The sequence below is a fragment of the Arabidopsis thaliana genome, assembly GCF_000001735.4.
Source record: "Arabidopsis thaliana chromosome 1 sequence".
In the NCBI taxonomy this organism is placed as follows: Eukaryota; Viridiplantae; Streptophyta; class Magnoliopsida; order Brassicales; family Brassicaceae; genus Arabidopsis; species Arabidopsis thaliana.
The window spans coordinates 15,993,733-16,010,491 of record NC_003070.9 but is presented as its reverse complement, the minus strand read 5'-3'; the positions used below and the strand labels follow the sequence as shown (position 1 = coordinate 16,010,491).

General features: G+C 34.4%; 3 pseudogenes across 3 annotated transcripts; 1 reads left to right on the top strand and 2 right to left on the bottom strand.

The window, feature by feature from the left end:
- Positions 1-1,798: 1,798 nt before the first annotated feature.
- Positions 1,799-4,276, bottom strand: AT1G42600 (annotated as a pseudogene; the record flags this gene model as incomplete). Its single annotated transcript has 1 exon — positions 1,799-4,276.
- A 2,728-nt stretch (positions 4,277-7,004) lies between these two features.
- AT1G42595 lies at positions 7,005-9,525 on the top strand (annotated as a pseudogene; the record flags this gene model as incomplete). Its single annotated transcript has 1 exon — positions 7,005-9,525.
- A 586-nt stretch (positions 9,526-10,111) lies between these two features.
- AT1G42590 lies at positions 10,112-13,475 on the bottom strand (annotated as a pseudogene; the record flags this gene model as incomplete). Its single annotated transcript has 1 exon — positions 10,112-13,475.
- Between the last annotated feature and the right edge of the window lie 3,284 nt (positions 13,476-16,759).

The window sequence follows — 16,759 nt, the reverse complement described above, 5'->3', positions numbered from 1 at the left end:
TTGGGGTTTAGGTTATAGTGTTTAGGGTTAAGTGTTAGGAGTTGAGTGTTTAGGGTTTAAGGTTTAGGGTTTAGGGTTTAATGTATAGTCATTAAGGTATATGGCTTAGAGTCTAGGTTTACGTATATGTTTAATTTGATTTGACTAGATAGCCTTTACTATTTACGAACACCATTAAATTATAGGGATAAATTATGTAACTCTATGTGGATATGTTGTTATGGATAGTTTGTTTAATAACTTAAGATTTTGATGACTGATTCCTAAATTCAACTGTATAAACGTTTTTCGATTAGGGGTCTATGTATATGTACTTTATGATTTTAAATTTTAAATAGAAATTTCTGATAAATTGTGGATGTGTTGTGATGGACAGTTTATTTTATAACTAATAATTTCATGAAATTATATATAACGAAATTAATATCATGTAAGTAGATTGATATAACGAATTGACAATCTAAACAGTAAAAAAATAAAATTAAAAAATATTTTGAATAAAGAAATTTTTATTTAAACCAAATATTAATATAAATATTTCATGCTAAACATTAAATCAGAAATTATTACAAAAAAAAAGAATATAATTTCATGAATAAACCATCAATCTATAACCATTTTAATTTCTTCAACTTCAGGAATCTCTAGATTAGGAAACACTTTTGATATGGATCCATGGCTCACAATCTCGCTCCATTTGGCCACCCATTTGACTTCAAAACCTTCCACCACCCTAGTGCAACAATCCTATTTGTCTTTCCATACAATCGAAAGTTTTTTTCAAAGTCAATAGCTGTCTGCCCAAGAGCTTCACACAACAATACCTCTTTGCTGTTGCAATAAGTATGATCACAATCTTGTATACAAATTTATGCAGACAATTTTATATAAACAATATAAAGTTATTTTACTTACTAGCGATCCATGATCTTGAACCGAAGTGTGTAACCATTAACGTCTTCAACGTTGCCAGAATCATTCCTCAAACTGCCAACATCTACAATCGCCCCAAGTATATCTGCACAATTAAAATCAATTAATTTATAAGTAAATATAGTTTGGTTTCTATAATATGTTTGCGTTTCCTAAATTACTAAACAATTACCATGATTAAATTACTTACCAACCAAGATATTAGTTGGGGCCGAGTCTTCGAGTATATAATCGAAAGGAGTTAAGTTTTATAAGAGGGGATGTTTCCCTTTAAATACTCATTGAAAAACCTTTTCACCAAATCGACGTTTTCCTTCAATTATTGATAACTTCTATTCCCCTAGTTTGATTTTTTTCAACGGTTTACTTAATTAAGTCAATGAAACTTTTTATTGTCCAATAATTAGTAACTTCCTTATTTAATGTTTAATATTTCCTATTTTCTTTCATTATTAACGGATAACAATTCAGTCCCACCTTATTTATATCTTATCCACCTGTACCTGTCCATGTTTTTCATCATTATCTGTAATTTGCTAATATATTACCTTGCTAGATTTATATGTAATAAGTCGAAATTAAAATTAGAAAGTAGAATACAACATATTTTATCCAAAAATAACCATTTCCAAACACAAAAACAAGAATAAAATGGTCATCGTTCTATCAATATATCGGATTTCAAAACATCTTCAGATTGGATTAGTACAGCTTGTCCTGTTGTGTCCAGTCTTTTTGCATCTGCCACACCTGTTAATTTTCACCTTCACACTCTTTGATTTCTGTTAAACAACATAAAATTAAAAATTAAATACGGAATAAAGATTAAGTAAAAAAAATGGGACTCCTACAAATACGAACCGGATATTCGCCAATGGATTTGATACGTAGCATTTTTGGCCTCCCAAACGGCCTTCTTGTCCTTGGTGGGAAGATAGTTTGACTTCCAATTTCATTTGGAACGTCAACATCTTCCAAGTTGAGTTCAGAGTTTATAACACCCTTGTAAGTTGCTCTCCAAGCTGTTGTCTTGTAAAAATCTGCGATTAATGATCCATATGACTGACCAACACTTGTAGCTGCCAACATAGCATGCCCACATGGAATTTTTAACTTATTGTACTCCTTGCAGGTGCATTGTCTACGATCAAGACATACTTGATGCTTTCCATTGAACATCCCAACAATTTTATAACTCCAAGTGCTAACCTTTCCAATTTTGCTTCCTCTCACTTTGGCAAGGTTTTTCGTCAAAACTTTATCTACTTCTGGAGTTACTAAACCTGTATGCTCTATAGACTTCTTTCTTCTTGAACTAAACCATCTTGTTAACATAGCCCTTATGAACCTTAACAATTCCAGTATAGGGGATCCACGACCTTTCCTTAATGCACTGTTCAGAGTTTCTGAAATGTTGCTTGTCATTAGATTATATCGTTCACCTTGGAAATAGACCCTTGTCCAATGCCCTGTTTTCAACCTCTCAAGATATGAAGCACACTCACTGTTCTTCATGCTTATCTGAGAATAAATATCATTGAACTGTTTAACAGTATAGGCATAGCCTGCGTTCTTTACCGGATTAGCAAGCCCCTTGTTATGGAATTTAACATTAACATTCCTTGCTAGGTGTACTATGCACGCCCCATGGTGAGCTAGAGGGAAAACATTCTTCTTAGCTATGTAGATAGATGGGTGTCGGTCAGAAATTATTGACAGAGATTTGCTGTCTGCAATAATACGCTCAAGCTTCTGAAAGAACCATGTCCAAGATTCATCATTCTCACTATCGACTACAGCAAATGCAAGAGGGAAAACCTGAAAGTTGGCATCTTATCCACTGGCTGTCAATAACACTTCTTTATATTTACCAGTCAAATGCGTACCATCAACTACAATAACCCTACGAAGATATCGAAACCCATCAATAGATGCACCAAATGCCAAAAACATATACAAGAACCTGCGAAATCCATTTTCTTCAGTCTCTGTTTTGATATCTATAAGTGTACTAGGATTTGAAACTTTTAAAACATACAAATACGCTGCAAGGGACTTGTATGAGTCATCATCAGTACCAAACACCTTTTCCACAGCCTTCTCTTTTGCTTTCCAACACGTCCCATACGATGTACCATTTGTTGCATATCCAAAGGTACAGTCCCTTCAGAGAACTTACTGTACTTGGCTTTATAGATTGATGCTATAACTCTTGAAGTCGCCATCTTCATGTACTGTCTCCTTGTTTCAATGTTGCATGTGTGCTCTAAATCACCCTTCCTTATCTAGTAGTAACCACACGTCTTCATCTCATGGGACATTATTCTCCACTGACAGTTTCATCAGCACAAGTTATCAAAAAGTAATGTCGCTTGGTACGAGACTGCTTAAAGTAAAATTGCTCCTTTATAGCGTGGATAGCTAAGCTTATTTGGCAATCTTGTTTACTTGCATATACCCTTCCTTTGTAAATACCAATCTTGTTTCGGAGTCAGTACTACTACCTCTGCCATCATTGCAATCTTTATCTTCTTGAGTTCTAGGCACTCGTACACTACACATGATCTCAGGTGCATTAGAACCAGCTAACTCATCATCCAAAAAGTGACCCCAAAATTCGATATCAAAACCTGTCGGAGCAACTTCATCTACATTTTCTCCATCTTCGACCACTTCCTCACTATCCCCAAATAAATCTTCATATTCATCACTACTTCCACTAGTTCTACTTTTCCTCTCGCTGCCACTGCTATGTAATTGTTCATCGCGTCTGTTATACATGGCTATTTGTACTTCAACTTTCGCTATAACAGCGTCATCATCCTGAGTTGTCGGAATCTTTGGGGCTTTGGAACCAGCAGTTGGTGCTTCCCATCAAAAGTCATCATCACTTCTTGCAAGTCCTTCACATGATGAGGAAATTGCTCTTTTCTTACTCTTCATTACAGATAAACCAGCAACTTCTTCTTCTCTAACAATTTTCTAACAAGGATTTCCTATTTCAATCATTCCGCTGAAAGTAACAAACAAGTTTAAACCCTTGTTCCTCCCAAACATCTCAATGAAGAACTTCAAACCAACTTCACTAGTAATTAATATCGGAGGTGTCTTCTTCCCGTCGTGTAATCCATGAAAAGAACGGTAAATAACTAAACCTTGGGGTTCCTAATGTCAAATCTTTATTCATGAATTCTTTCTAAACAATATCTTCCAAAGCAGAAAGATTCATCCCTGCAGTAATTGGAACAATTCTAGACATTAGAATTTTGTTAATTTCAAAACACCATTCTTGAATATCCGAGCATTCCCATTCCCCGCAAATGACCATACAATAACTCTCCATTAAAACCTATATACAATAACATTTTACAACCATCAACACGAATTCACAACAATCATCAGATTTAATAACCGCAATACATTTTTAGATTTTACCTCCTCGCTCATGTTTCCTTCTGGGGAGCAAAAAAATAACGAGATTGTCGGCGCTATCCACAGAACAACAACTCGTCTCTAACTCTTAATAATAGCCGCCAGATTGATTCTCTCTCCAAAACAAATGAACGGCTGTGATTAAAGCTTTGTTAACCATGGTTAGCGCATCAGCTGACGTAAGCAGGGGTAGTATGGTATTGATTTTTGTCGAACAGTAGAAAACCCCCAAAAAAGTGCCTACTCCCTCCAAAGTGCCCTAAATGGGCTTACAAACTTGTAAAGTTAAGTATTTATTCTTAATGTCTTCATGAAGCTGATGGCAAAGGTAAATCATAACCTTTGCTTTGATTTGGCTGCTTGCTTCAATTCCTTCGATAATTGTATCCCCAAGTTCCTCAAAAATTAGGTGCATCTCAACATCCAATACCCAAGATAAATAATTCTTCCCAGAAATATCAAGGGCCTCAAACGTAACTCTCGTGAGATTTGACATTTTGCTGAAAATATAGAAGTGTGATTAAATAATCGATGATTTTTCAAAAATTAATCAATATACTACATGTGATTAAACAAAAGTAATAATCGGTTATTAAAATAACATCAACATATGATTAGCTACAAAGCATTAAATAAAAACAGCAACATACATTTCACTACTAAGCATGAATCAACGAATCATATATTAACATAACAAACCAGAAACAACGAGAATAATGATATCTAATTAATTATGCCACAAGTTTTCAAACGAGGAACATAAACCAAAGAACTAAGTCAACGAAATATCCTAATAATAAATATGTAGTTCTGATGTGTGACAATAATCAAACGATGATGCATAGAAGATATAACAATAAAATAATATATTATCTCTAATCGAATAGTACAATTAACCGATCTCGTCATATTAAATCCATATGCAATAATATACTAACCAATCTAATTAAACCAAATAATTATAATCGATAATTCAACGACTATACCAAATCAAAGAAAGTAAACTGAATAATTATTAAAACGTTTGTCGAAGTATGGATTTAATGTTTTGAAAACAGAGAATATAACAAACTCAATTATAAAGCAGTATAAATTTTAGAACGATACTTGGACGTGATAAGGTCCCATCACTAACAAAGTATATTAATCAATGGGAAAATTACTAGATTGAACCATATTTTATACATAATGACCAAAAATAAATGCTAAAAATATGAGTTATATGAGTAATAATTATACCTAAAATATCCCTGTTTTCCTTTGTAGAAAAACAATATTACAGAAATGTCATTACTATTTAATTCCAGCATGGCAATAAAACCACATTTATTTACGAAAATGCCATAGTCATTTTTGGTAAATCTGTGGCTCTTGTTGCGACGGATTTGTTTAAGATCACAGATTTTTTGGTCAACCACAGATTTTTTACAATAGACTTGTTTTGTACCACAAACTTTACTATGTTATGTTACGCCAGATTTTTTTGTTCATATTCTTTTACCGTGACTGATTTGTTTCATATAGTCTCCACCGATTTGTTTTTAAATTTCAAAATTAAGAATGTTGAAACCAAATGTGTCACTGATTTGTTTTCCATACCGCAAATTTTTCCTTATTGTAGCAACATATTTTCTATTTGTAACCAAAAATCTGTTGTGTTATAATAGATTTGTTAACCCGGAAAAATGTTATATAGTCATGACAGAGTTGTTTTGTGTGATCACAGATTTAATTAATTTGTTAACAAATCTGGTGTTTTACAACAGATTTTTTTGTTAAAAAATAAAATTACTAGACAGTCACGTAGTGATAACAGATTTGTTTTTTAAAAGAATTAAAATGAATAGATAATTGAATTTAAAAGAATTAAAATGAATAGAAAAGTAAAAGATTTTAATGTATTTGACAAATTCTATCCAAATCACACCATAATAGCTGGGATTTGTTTCTTCATGTTTTTGTCTTTGATTTCTTTTAAATTCTAATCAAATCACATTGCTAATAAAACAATTTTAATGTTGAATAACAGTAGAATTTAAAAGAATTCTAAAATCAACAAATTGAATAACAGTAGAATTTAATAGAATTCTAAAACCAGTCAATTGAATAACACTAGATTTAAATAGAATTCTAAATTCTTTCATATTCAATTAAAATCCTACCTTCAATAACCCCCCTAGTAATAACAGTTTTCTTTTTCAGTGTCAAAGCATAACAGATTTACTCATGTCAATGTTCTGGCCGATTTGTTTATGACTAGAATAACCTTTTTAGTAATAACAGAATCTTTTTGACATATTTGTTTTTAAAATTTCAAAATTTTTTGTTATATGTTAAATCCGGTTTGATTCATTTTTTTTTGTTTTTTAAACGTTACGACAGACTTTTATTAGCCGGCAGATTTTTTCAAAATATTGCCATATTTGAATTTAATGCATTAAATATCCAATTATGAGTCAAAGTATATCCTCCTAGGGTTTTCAAGCAAAAAAACTGCCATTGTCGTTTTCTTTTTCTTCTTATGTAACGCCTACCAAATCTATTTTCAATACAATCCATTATTTTTCTACCTATTCGATATCTTAGTTGCTTCACTTGTTTCTATTCTTCTTTGATATCAATTCGATTCCCTCTTTGGTATGGATCAAGTAATTCTCATGTGTGGTAAATGGGTCTATGAGAAAACGAGATAGCTTTTTGTCGTTGATAGTACAAAAGGTTGTCGTGTACTTGAAGGTAATAGTCAAACCAGTTATGATGATTTCATCCAAATGGTGTATGAGGATTACAATGTCAAGAAAAGTGTATTTGAAGTTAGTTTGAGTTACAAGATCTCGAAATCAAAGCAATTACCAGCAGATACTCCACCTGTAATCATTGGTAATAATAGACAGTTTCAGTCTTATTTGGGGCAAACGAAGAATGCTACTGTTCGACTTTGTGTTGAATTAAAAGAGAAAGATCTAGATGAATCAAAAGAGGAAATCATTGATGGTTTAGATATCAGCGATTTGCCGAAGACAAAAGCTGTTGATGTATACGGTATTGTCGAAGAAAACATTGAAAACGTTGACGTATACACCCTCACTAAAAACGTTGTTGAAGGACAAAAATCTGAAGTAGTTGAAGATAGTGAAGATGACGAGAGTAGATTTGATTACTGTGATGATTCCGACGGAACAGATTTTGATGATGAGAACTTTAGCCTCTATGGGATTCCACCAGAAGAAGAAGATAAAACTAAAGTACCAAGCAGGAAGAGGAGTTTAAGCGTATACATAGAAGAAGATAAAGGAGATGCTACATACGCGACCTTAGAACTATCGTCATTGGGATTGGCCGTTGGTCAATGTTTTGAAACGAAAGATCACTTGGAGACACGTTTGAAGATACTTACTGTGTTACAGAAATTTGATTTTGATGTTTCGAAATCGACTCCTAAATTATATTTTGTCATGTGTTGGATTAAGGGATGTTGGTGGAGAGTGCGAGCAACACTAGTTGACGAGTATCCAAAGTTTCAAGTGAGAGTGTATGTTTCGGAACATACATGTTCTATTACTAAACGCTCATCACGTTCCCGACAAGCTACTCACGAAATACTTGGATTGCTCTCTAAGAATTACGTTGGTGGAATTGGACCTAAGGTTCTCCCAATGCATGTTACCAAAGTATTGACTAAACGGTTTCAAATCAAGGTACGATTTCCAATTTCTTGGCTTTCTTTGTTTATTAATCACACCTTGTTATCAACCAACTAATCACTAAAGTCAATACATTTTGATAGATGGATTACTCGAAGGCTTATCAGACACTAAGATCTGCCCGAGAAATGGTTAGGGGTACACTAGAAAGTGGTTACGAGCAACTTCCGGTATACTTGTACATGTTATGGAGGGAAAATCCTGAAACCTTCACGCGACTTGAAGTGGATGAAACTCAGCGATTTAAGTACTTGTTTCTTGCGTTTGGTGCAAGTATTTTAGGATTCCCTTTCATGAGGAAAGTGGTGGTTGTTGACGGTACTTTTTTACAAGGATAATACTTAGGGACACTTCTTACAGTAACAACTCAAGATGGTAATTTTCAGATATACCTGATTGCTTTTGCCGTGGTTGATACTGAAAATGATGCCTCATGGGAATGGTTTTTTAGACAACTCAGCAGTGTGATTCCAGATGATGATAGTCTCGCCATTATTTCTGACAAGCACCAATCCATTAAAAAAGCAATAATGATAGTTTATCCTAAGTCTAGCCGGGAATCTGTACATACCACTTGCACAAGAATATATTAGTTTGCTTTAAAGGTTGGGATGCATTTGGTTTGGCAAAGAAGGCAGCAAACGCTTACAGATTAGTCAATTTTGAAAGGATATTTGATCAGATTTTAGGTTTGAATCCTGCTCTTCATGCTTAGCTTCAAAGAGCTGATGTACGTTTGTGGACTCGTTTGCATTTCCCTGGTGATAGGTACAACTTGCTTACAAGTAACATTGCAGATTCAATGAATAAGGTCATGTCACCCGCGAGTAGCCTTCCTATTGTACAACTGAAGGAATGATGCATTGAATTTGTCTACATATCTTCCTCGTGGAGTAGAGAAGATCTTGCAGGTTTCATTTGTAATACAAACACAATTTATATACATCCGTATATTGGTGATTATAGCTAACTAATGACAATGTATTTTCTGTAGAGTCGTGTAGAGTATGCCAAATTGCTAATTGTGCAAGACATAGATGCAAATCAAGTACAAGTTATGTTTGGAGCATCTCTGCATGTTGTTAATTTGAAAGACAAGATATGTTCGTGTCGCAGGTTTGATCTAGAAAAGATCCCATGTGCCCACGCGATTGCAGCTGCTGAAAAATGAAAACTTTCTCGGATATCATTGTGTCATCCTTACTTTCAGAAGAATTATTTATGCAAGTCCTATGCTAATGCCATCATGCCCAGGAACTTTGATATAACTGTTCCCGAAAATGTCGTGTCGAAGATATGTTTACCACCGGAAGCTCGTCAACAACCAGGTAGACCAAAGAAATCGAGAATTAAGTCTACATTGGAGATTGCTATGGAGAAGAAGAAGGCTAGAAAACAACACACTTGTGACAATTGCAAGCAAATTGGACACAATCGTAAGACATGCAAGGCTTAATGTCTTTTATGACTTTTTTTCCTTTTCTGGTTGTTTGTGTTATTTGAATCTCAACGATGTTTTTTCATTTCTATGATTCTGTTCTAATAGAATAATCCTTATCACCTTCTTCGTGGCTGTTTGCATTGCATATTTCTGAAACAAAGCAAAAAAAATAAAAATTACAACGACCACAATACAAGAGCATAATACATTTTTTTTTGCTTTTGCTTTGTTTCAGAAATATGCAATGCAAACCAACACTACAACGACCACAATACAAGAGCACAATACATTAAAAGGAAAACGAGTTTATATCCCTATATACCAACACTTTCAATGACAACTTGTACAATATCTTTCAATCAGATACTAGAGTTACGAAAATGACTATAAGTCTGAAAAACTGATTTCCATCACTAAAACCTGATTTGTAGTTAGATGCTTATATAAACCAAAAAATCTCGAGAAGGGAAATGGGTTTAGATACATGTACTGCAAAGTTTAAGACAAAACATGGGTCTTAAAAGTCATAGACATAACAAAATAAAAATCCTAAGAAGAAACATGGTTCTTAATAGATTGAGAAACAACAGAAACAAAGCTTCTACTCATCCATTAGGCTAGGGAATTTGAAGGCCTTGCGACGAACCTCAGAGTGTAGTGTTCCAGCATTCTCGCCTAATTCCTCAAACATCTCCACAGCAAGTCCGTAGTGACTGCATGTTCTCATCACACAAGCCATCAAATGACTTGCCAAGCGCCAAGCATTCGATGTATTTTATTGAGTAGATAGCACAACCACCTACATCAAGATTCTCTGGGACCTTTGTAATCCTCTTCCACTCCAACTTTGAGTAGCTCCTCCTACGTTGCTTTGACGGAACAAATGAACTCAACATAGCAGGAATCATTGTCATCACAAACATGCACTGTATCGCCATTTATGTATCCGAAGTCAAGCTCGGGATGCTTTCATAAATATTGATCCGTTTTTTTGTCAAGTCAATATCTAGAGCGACCCAATGATTCACGTTGACAAAGAGGAAGGCATATAGGTGATCCACATCAACAAACCATTTCTTGTTTGTCGCTGCGTCACATTGAGCTGTACCATTGACTTGATCCTCATAATACTCCCTCAATTTGAAGCACCTATAATACGGTTGAAACTGTTTATAGTCTTTTGAGCATTGTGGAGATCAAATCTTGATCCAAAATAGCTATTCTCTGGTTGGGATATTTTGAAGGATCACGATTGAATCTTCGGTGAAACAATGACATTGCAGCTCTCATGTGTTGCATTATAATCAAAACAACAATTATTATAGTTACATATACTTTCAGCCAGCCAACAGTACATGATTAAATCAATTGAAAGCAAAAACTGTTAAGAATATATTTCTATACTTACATAGTCTTTCAGCCATCAATATTTTTCTTTTGGCCAATCGCTTCTTGGAGTCATTATCTGCCAGTAGAATCGGGCATTAAAATTGCTGGTGTTCATGCCTTCTTTTTCACTGCAGAAAAGAAAAGAATGAGTAATGATAGCACAAAACATTTCTATGTGAAGAAAAATAGACACTTACAAATCTGGTTTGAGCCAATCCTACAGCCTATCAAATTGGTCATCAGAAACAGGTTGAAGATGTTCAGGTACCGAAGAAGACGATGGTTCATCCGAGATTATGCGCTTCACTATTGAATTTCCTACATACGGATATTTCTGAGAACCCGCTAGCTGTGGCACTCATCAACTCTTACTAGTAACACCGTCTAGATTCTCTAGTCCTTCTTGAAGTGCTCTCAATGCATCAGCCATTGCCTTATTACCCATTCAATCTAGAGGATTGGAGAATATTTCTTCAGAACTTGAAGCTATTTTCAGATTGTCTGCAATAACCTTGTCAGTGACATCCATAACATCATCATCAAATGTCTTTGTTGTCGGAGCTGCAACTGACTTCTTCTCCTCAGGTTTTGGACTATCTACCTTCTCTACCTTAACAATTGTCTTCTTCATTTCAGGTTTTGGTTTTTCTACCTTCTCTACATTGACAATTGTCTTCTTCTTATTAGATTTTGCAACTTTCTTCTTAGTAAGGACCTTTGTAGCAGCTTCCTTTTTCTTCAGTGAATTAACAGCCTTCTTAACCACTCTTTGAATAGGCAACCCATCGACAGAACCTAGCTTCTCCTCTACTACCCAAGACTGAAAAAAACACAGTACATATACGGTTTAATAAAGGCAGAATTCAAATCAAAAATGCAAAACATGTAAAATTAAAAACTGACATCTACTTACAGGTTGGTTACTATTTGCCTCATATTCATCATTGTTGTTTGATGTGGCAGCTTCATTGGATACTACAGGGGGCTGAGACTCTTTAAGAACTCTCAGATCAGTCTCCACAGCTTCAAACTTCTTACTTACACTCTCTTCTAAGCAAGCAACTTTCTTCTCCAACCCATCCAATCTTCTGCTCGCATTCTTGTCCATGTCACTGATTGTGACATTCATTTTCTCCAACATATTCCAAATATCCAACAAGTTTGTCTTCTCCTCTTCATGGACCTATAATGAAGCATATAACAATGTTAGTTAATTCACTGTCAAAATATAGACCTATGTATATGGTAAATGTGGAAATGGTAAAAACAGGACTTTTATATGAGCTTTCTCTGTTCTTTGCTTCTTATTAGATACTTCTGCTATAACATCATCTGCAGGATTTGACTCCATAACTTTACTCTCACCATCCTCATTTGATGATCCCTAATTCTGTTTCCTCTTACGTCGTGCTGCCACATGTGTCCACGCATGAGGTTATAAACGGTTGTGGATGATGTCATTAAGCAAGTTGTCAAGCACCATATCCTTATTCTCAGCTGAGTCACTCCATTTTGGGTACATATTTTCTTTAGATACAGGGATCATATGCCTCACACGCACCTACATACATATAATTACAAGTTTAAGTTAAAACGTTTGTGCAAGTTTACTCACAGATTTTTTTTAAAGACAAGTAGCAGATTTGATCTAGAAAACAAAACATACCTGTCCGTGGGCAGCCTTCTCCTTTTCAATGAAAGCAGTAAAGTTGAAACGTTTTCTCCAAAACATACCTGTCCGTGGGCAGCCTTCTCCTTTTCAATGAAAGCGGTAAAGTTGAAACGTTTTCTAGAAGATCTCCAATCAAATAGCGGAACACCCGTCAGTGTTGTTTTTCTAAACCCACAAGCTTCTCCAATTCCAGGCACACTCTCATATATCCAAACCAGCAAGGACTGAACACAACCGTGAATCACATAAGATTCTCTGTCATACTTTACAATCTTCACAGACCTTAATAGAGAGTCAAAAGCCACTCGACCCCAAGGATACTTCTCAAAAGCAACATGATCAAGCACTCTTTTAGAACTCGACAACGGGACTCTAGAACCGTGATGAATCCCATGTACTCCAACAGATAGTAAACATAGTCTACCAACCATCATCCTCTTCTCCAAACTCCATGTCTTGCTAATCTCTATTACACGTTCCAGCTCTATAAACAATGGACCAACAGACGTTGCGATACCCATTTCATTCCAGAATTCTTTGTAATCAATTTCACGAGTGTCAGACTCGTCAAACATATCGCAATTGAGGCCCGTTATGTTCTCTAATTCGTAGAGCGAAAATCTTATTGGCCTGCGATCAATCAAACACCACATCTCATTCATGTTGTCGACTTGCAACTGATTTGTTAGGAAGAAATGAACTTTCTGTGCAGCCCATATAAATCCACTTTCAGTCAACTTTATAAAAAGACCAAGTGCAGTTTTCTTCAACTCATCCCACATCTGCACCTAATCCTTCATGGATCTTCCTAATTTGAAAAACATAGCAGCTGTGGGCCATACTCCTTTTTTGCAACGATGATTTTCCTTCTTCATACAAGCGTAGTGGATAACTGCGGGTATGACTAGAAGACGTCATTCCTAATCATAGAAAAAAGCGAGGTTGCATAAGCAAATAACTTAAGATCTTAGGTGCCTTGTGAGATTAGCAAACTAAAATCATAACAAATCTGTCACAGAATAATCCAGAAAATTGATTAAATCTGTGAGAACACAACACAAAATCAATATCAAAACTCAGAGAAAGGCGAGAATTTTTTCCAAAATAAATTCAGCCGTAATTGGCCACCATAATCTGAATTACCAGAATAACAATTTCTCTTTATGAAAATCCTAATTGAAAAGCTTTACTTGCTCAAGAAAATTATTTTCAATAAACGATTCTAATGACATTGCCCAAAATCCTTACTAGATTATAAAGAATTATGAATTGGAATTATCAACTGTTAAGCGCCGAAGTAATGCTAAAGATCTGCAACAAAAAGGATTTATCATTATGAGAATCAAATATCACATTAATCAATCGAAAAATGAAAAAAAAAAAATGCAAAGGTGACAGGTTCTGAAGTTTACTTACACCGAAGTCGATACCTCTGCTGTTGTTGTGGTCAGAGAAGCTGCTTTTGATAAGGAGTAAATCAGAAAGTTGAAAACGAACGATGAACACGATTATGTGAAAATAAGAAAGGAGAAAACCCACAACCCTAATGCTGCAACAAATTTGCAGATCTGCAACAAAAAATATTAATCACCATCACAATCAAACGAAATTCAGTCCATAAAAGGGACTTATTCAAAAGCGGTGGCGGCGGGTCAATAGTTTACCTACACCACCGAAGAAGTGAATCCGGGCCACCGCGACTCTTCACTGCTGTTTGTGTAGCCGGAACCTACGGCGGCTACAAAAGCTTGAACTAAAGAAGAGTTCTCACGCCGTTTTGTGTGAGAAGAAGCAGCGACCACCGGAGAAGAGATGTCGCCAAGTCAAGCAGCGACCACTGGAGAGAGAAGTCGCCTAGTCGAGAAGCCACCAGCGGAGAAGAGAAGTCGGCGTATCGAGAAGCCACCACCGGAGATTTGCTAGGGTTTCAATTTGAAATCAAAGAAGAAGAAGAGACATGCAAAAGCGAAAAAGAGAGAATCGAGAAAAGCCCAAATCGATTTGAGTTTTATTCCTTTGGGTTTTTTACATGTGTTTTATTTATTCCTTTCTTTTTATTAATCATTTTATTTCTTTTTTTAATCAAAATATGGTTTTTAGTATCAAATTATGGTTTTAGTACTGATTAAGGTTAAAAAGTCTTTTCATTAAAAATGTTAGTCATTCTAGTTAGCCATCAATTATGAGAGTCATTTAAGTTATTAATCCTAAATTATGAGTCAATCAGAGCAAAATTCAGTTAATCAATTATGCATATAACCTATATTGAAGTATGGGTATATAACAGAAAATCAATGTTGCAAACGTCTAGTTATAAGTGATAAAGCCATAAGTGATGAATTAAATAACAGTTTCAATATGCTAAACATTTGTGTATCACTCGATCTATGATCCCACAATATAATAAGATTATATGAATCAAACATGTAAAGTAATATTGTTTCCTTATGAGAATTAAGTATTACATCATGACTTTATTGACCAACATAACTTAGATACTTTTAATAATGAAACAATATATTATAATGATATTCAAGCGTTACTCAACAGATCTCATGTAACGATATGATTAAATAAATACTCGATACTAAAGTATGAACCAGACAAGTCTTTGATGCAATATTTAAACACGACTATTAAAGTATGATCAACTGACTGCTTACAGATATGAGGTAACTTATCTCGACGTTGGAGAGAAAAAGAAATGATGAGATCGGAGACATACGACGGTAAAGTTTTGTGTTAGTTTAGTTGGCAAGGGTTTAGTGCTGGTAACGTGTTGTAAAACAACTAGGGTTTATAAATTGTTGTTGTGTATTATTCATGAATAAGAAGAAGATATATATAGGATATACATATTAGGGTAACAAAGTAATGTAAAGACTTTTAGAATATGCTAATGGGCTCTTAATGGGCATCCATATAATATCTATTATTCATAACACTTTCGGCTTTGCTGCTAAAGTATGAATTTTGGAGAATGTAGAATGTCACAAAATGGTCATATAAACACTTTTGTTAATTATGTCATCATCCTTACGATATATGAAAATAAAAATATATATACTTTTGTTAATTATGTCATCCTCCTTACATCATAGAGTTTATATTTAATTTAAATAACTGTAAATATTATAGGAAAAACAAATTAAATAATTATTGGGAGAAATGAAATGAATATCAAAAGTTTTGAGATGATGATCAATTGGTTCTGGATAATTCTATAGGATCGATTCGTTCTGGAAAAAAAAAGTGTCTGAAAAGCCTAATTTGGATTCGGATATCAGATCGGTTCATTTTGTAAACTAAAATATGCTGAAAAGCCTAATTTGGGTCTAAATATTAGTCGTTTTGTTCTGAAAACTAAAATATCTAGAAATGCCTAATCTAGGTACATATATCAAAATTCCATATTAGAATGTTTTTTAAATGATCAATATAAAACATAAAGGAATTAAGAAAAAATAGAAGAAATGACTATCAAATATATGATCAATTGGTCATCAAGTCCTGTTAAAGTTTTTGTATATATATTTAACCCAACAAAAAATACATACGCTCTCACTTATCAAACCCTTAATATTGTAATTTAAGTTTTAAAACCTTCATTATGTAGGAGAAGGTTTGATAATCGGGATTAATATAAATTTGGATATGATTCTATCCTAATTGGTTTTCTCGGATTAATTGTTAATTTAGGATTTTAATCCGGCTAAATACAATATTAGACAAAAAATTGTTTGCCATTAAATGAAAAAGGGTTAGAGCAACCCCAACTTTGGTTCATATATATGATTAAATATAATAAAAATAACAAATCTTAGCTAAGATATATATCTTAATTAAGATGTTTTCTTAACACTAAGAAGAGGACAGGTGGTGTGTGTTGAGTGGGTAGACAAACAGAATAAAAAGAGGGAAAAAAAAACGTGTTTATTTTTTTGTGTCATCTCTCTCTTTCTCTCGATGTCTCTCTCTGTCTCTCTCCATGTCGAGAACAAGAAGTTGGAGACGACTATACTCCGACGAGTGTCAATCCATCAAAATTAGTTAGAGTTTCTTGTTCTTATCCATTGTGATGTTCATCTCTCTCTCTCTCTCTCTCTCTCTCTCTCTCTCTCTCTCTCTCTCTCTCTCTCTCTCTCTCAAACTTTTTGCCGGCAAAATCTCTCTAACATTTCATCTGTC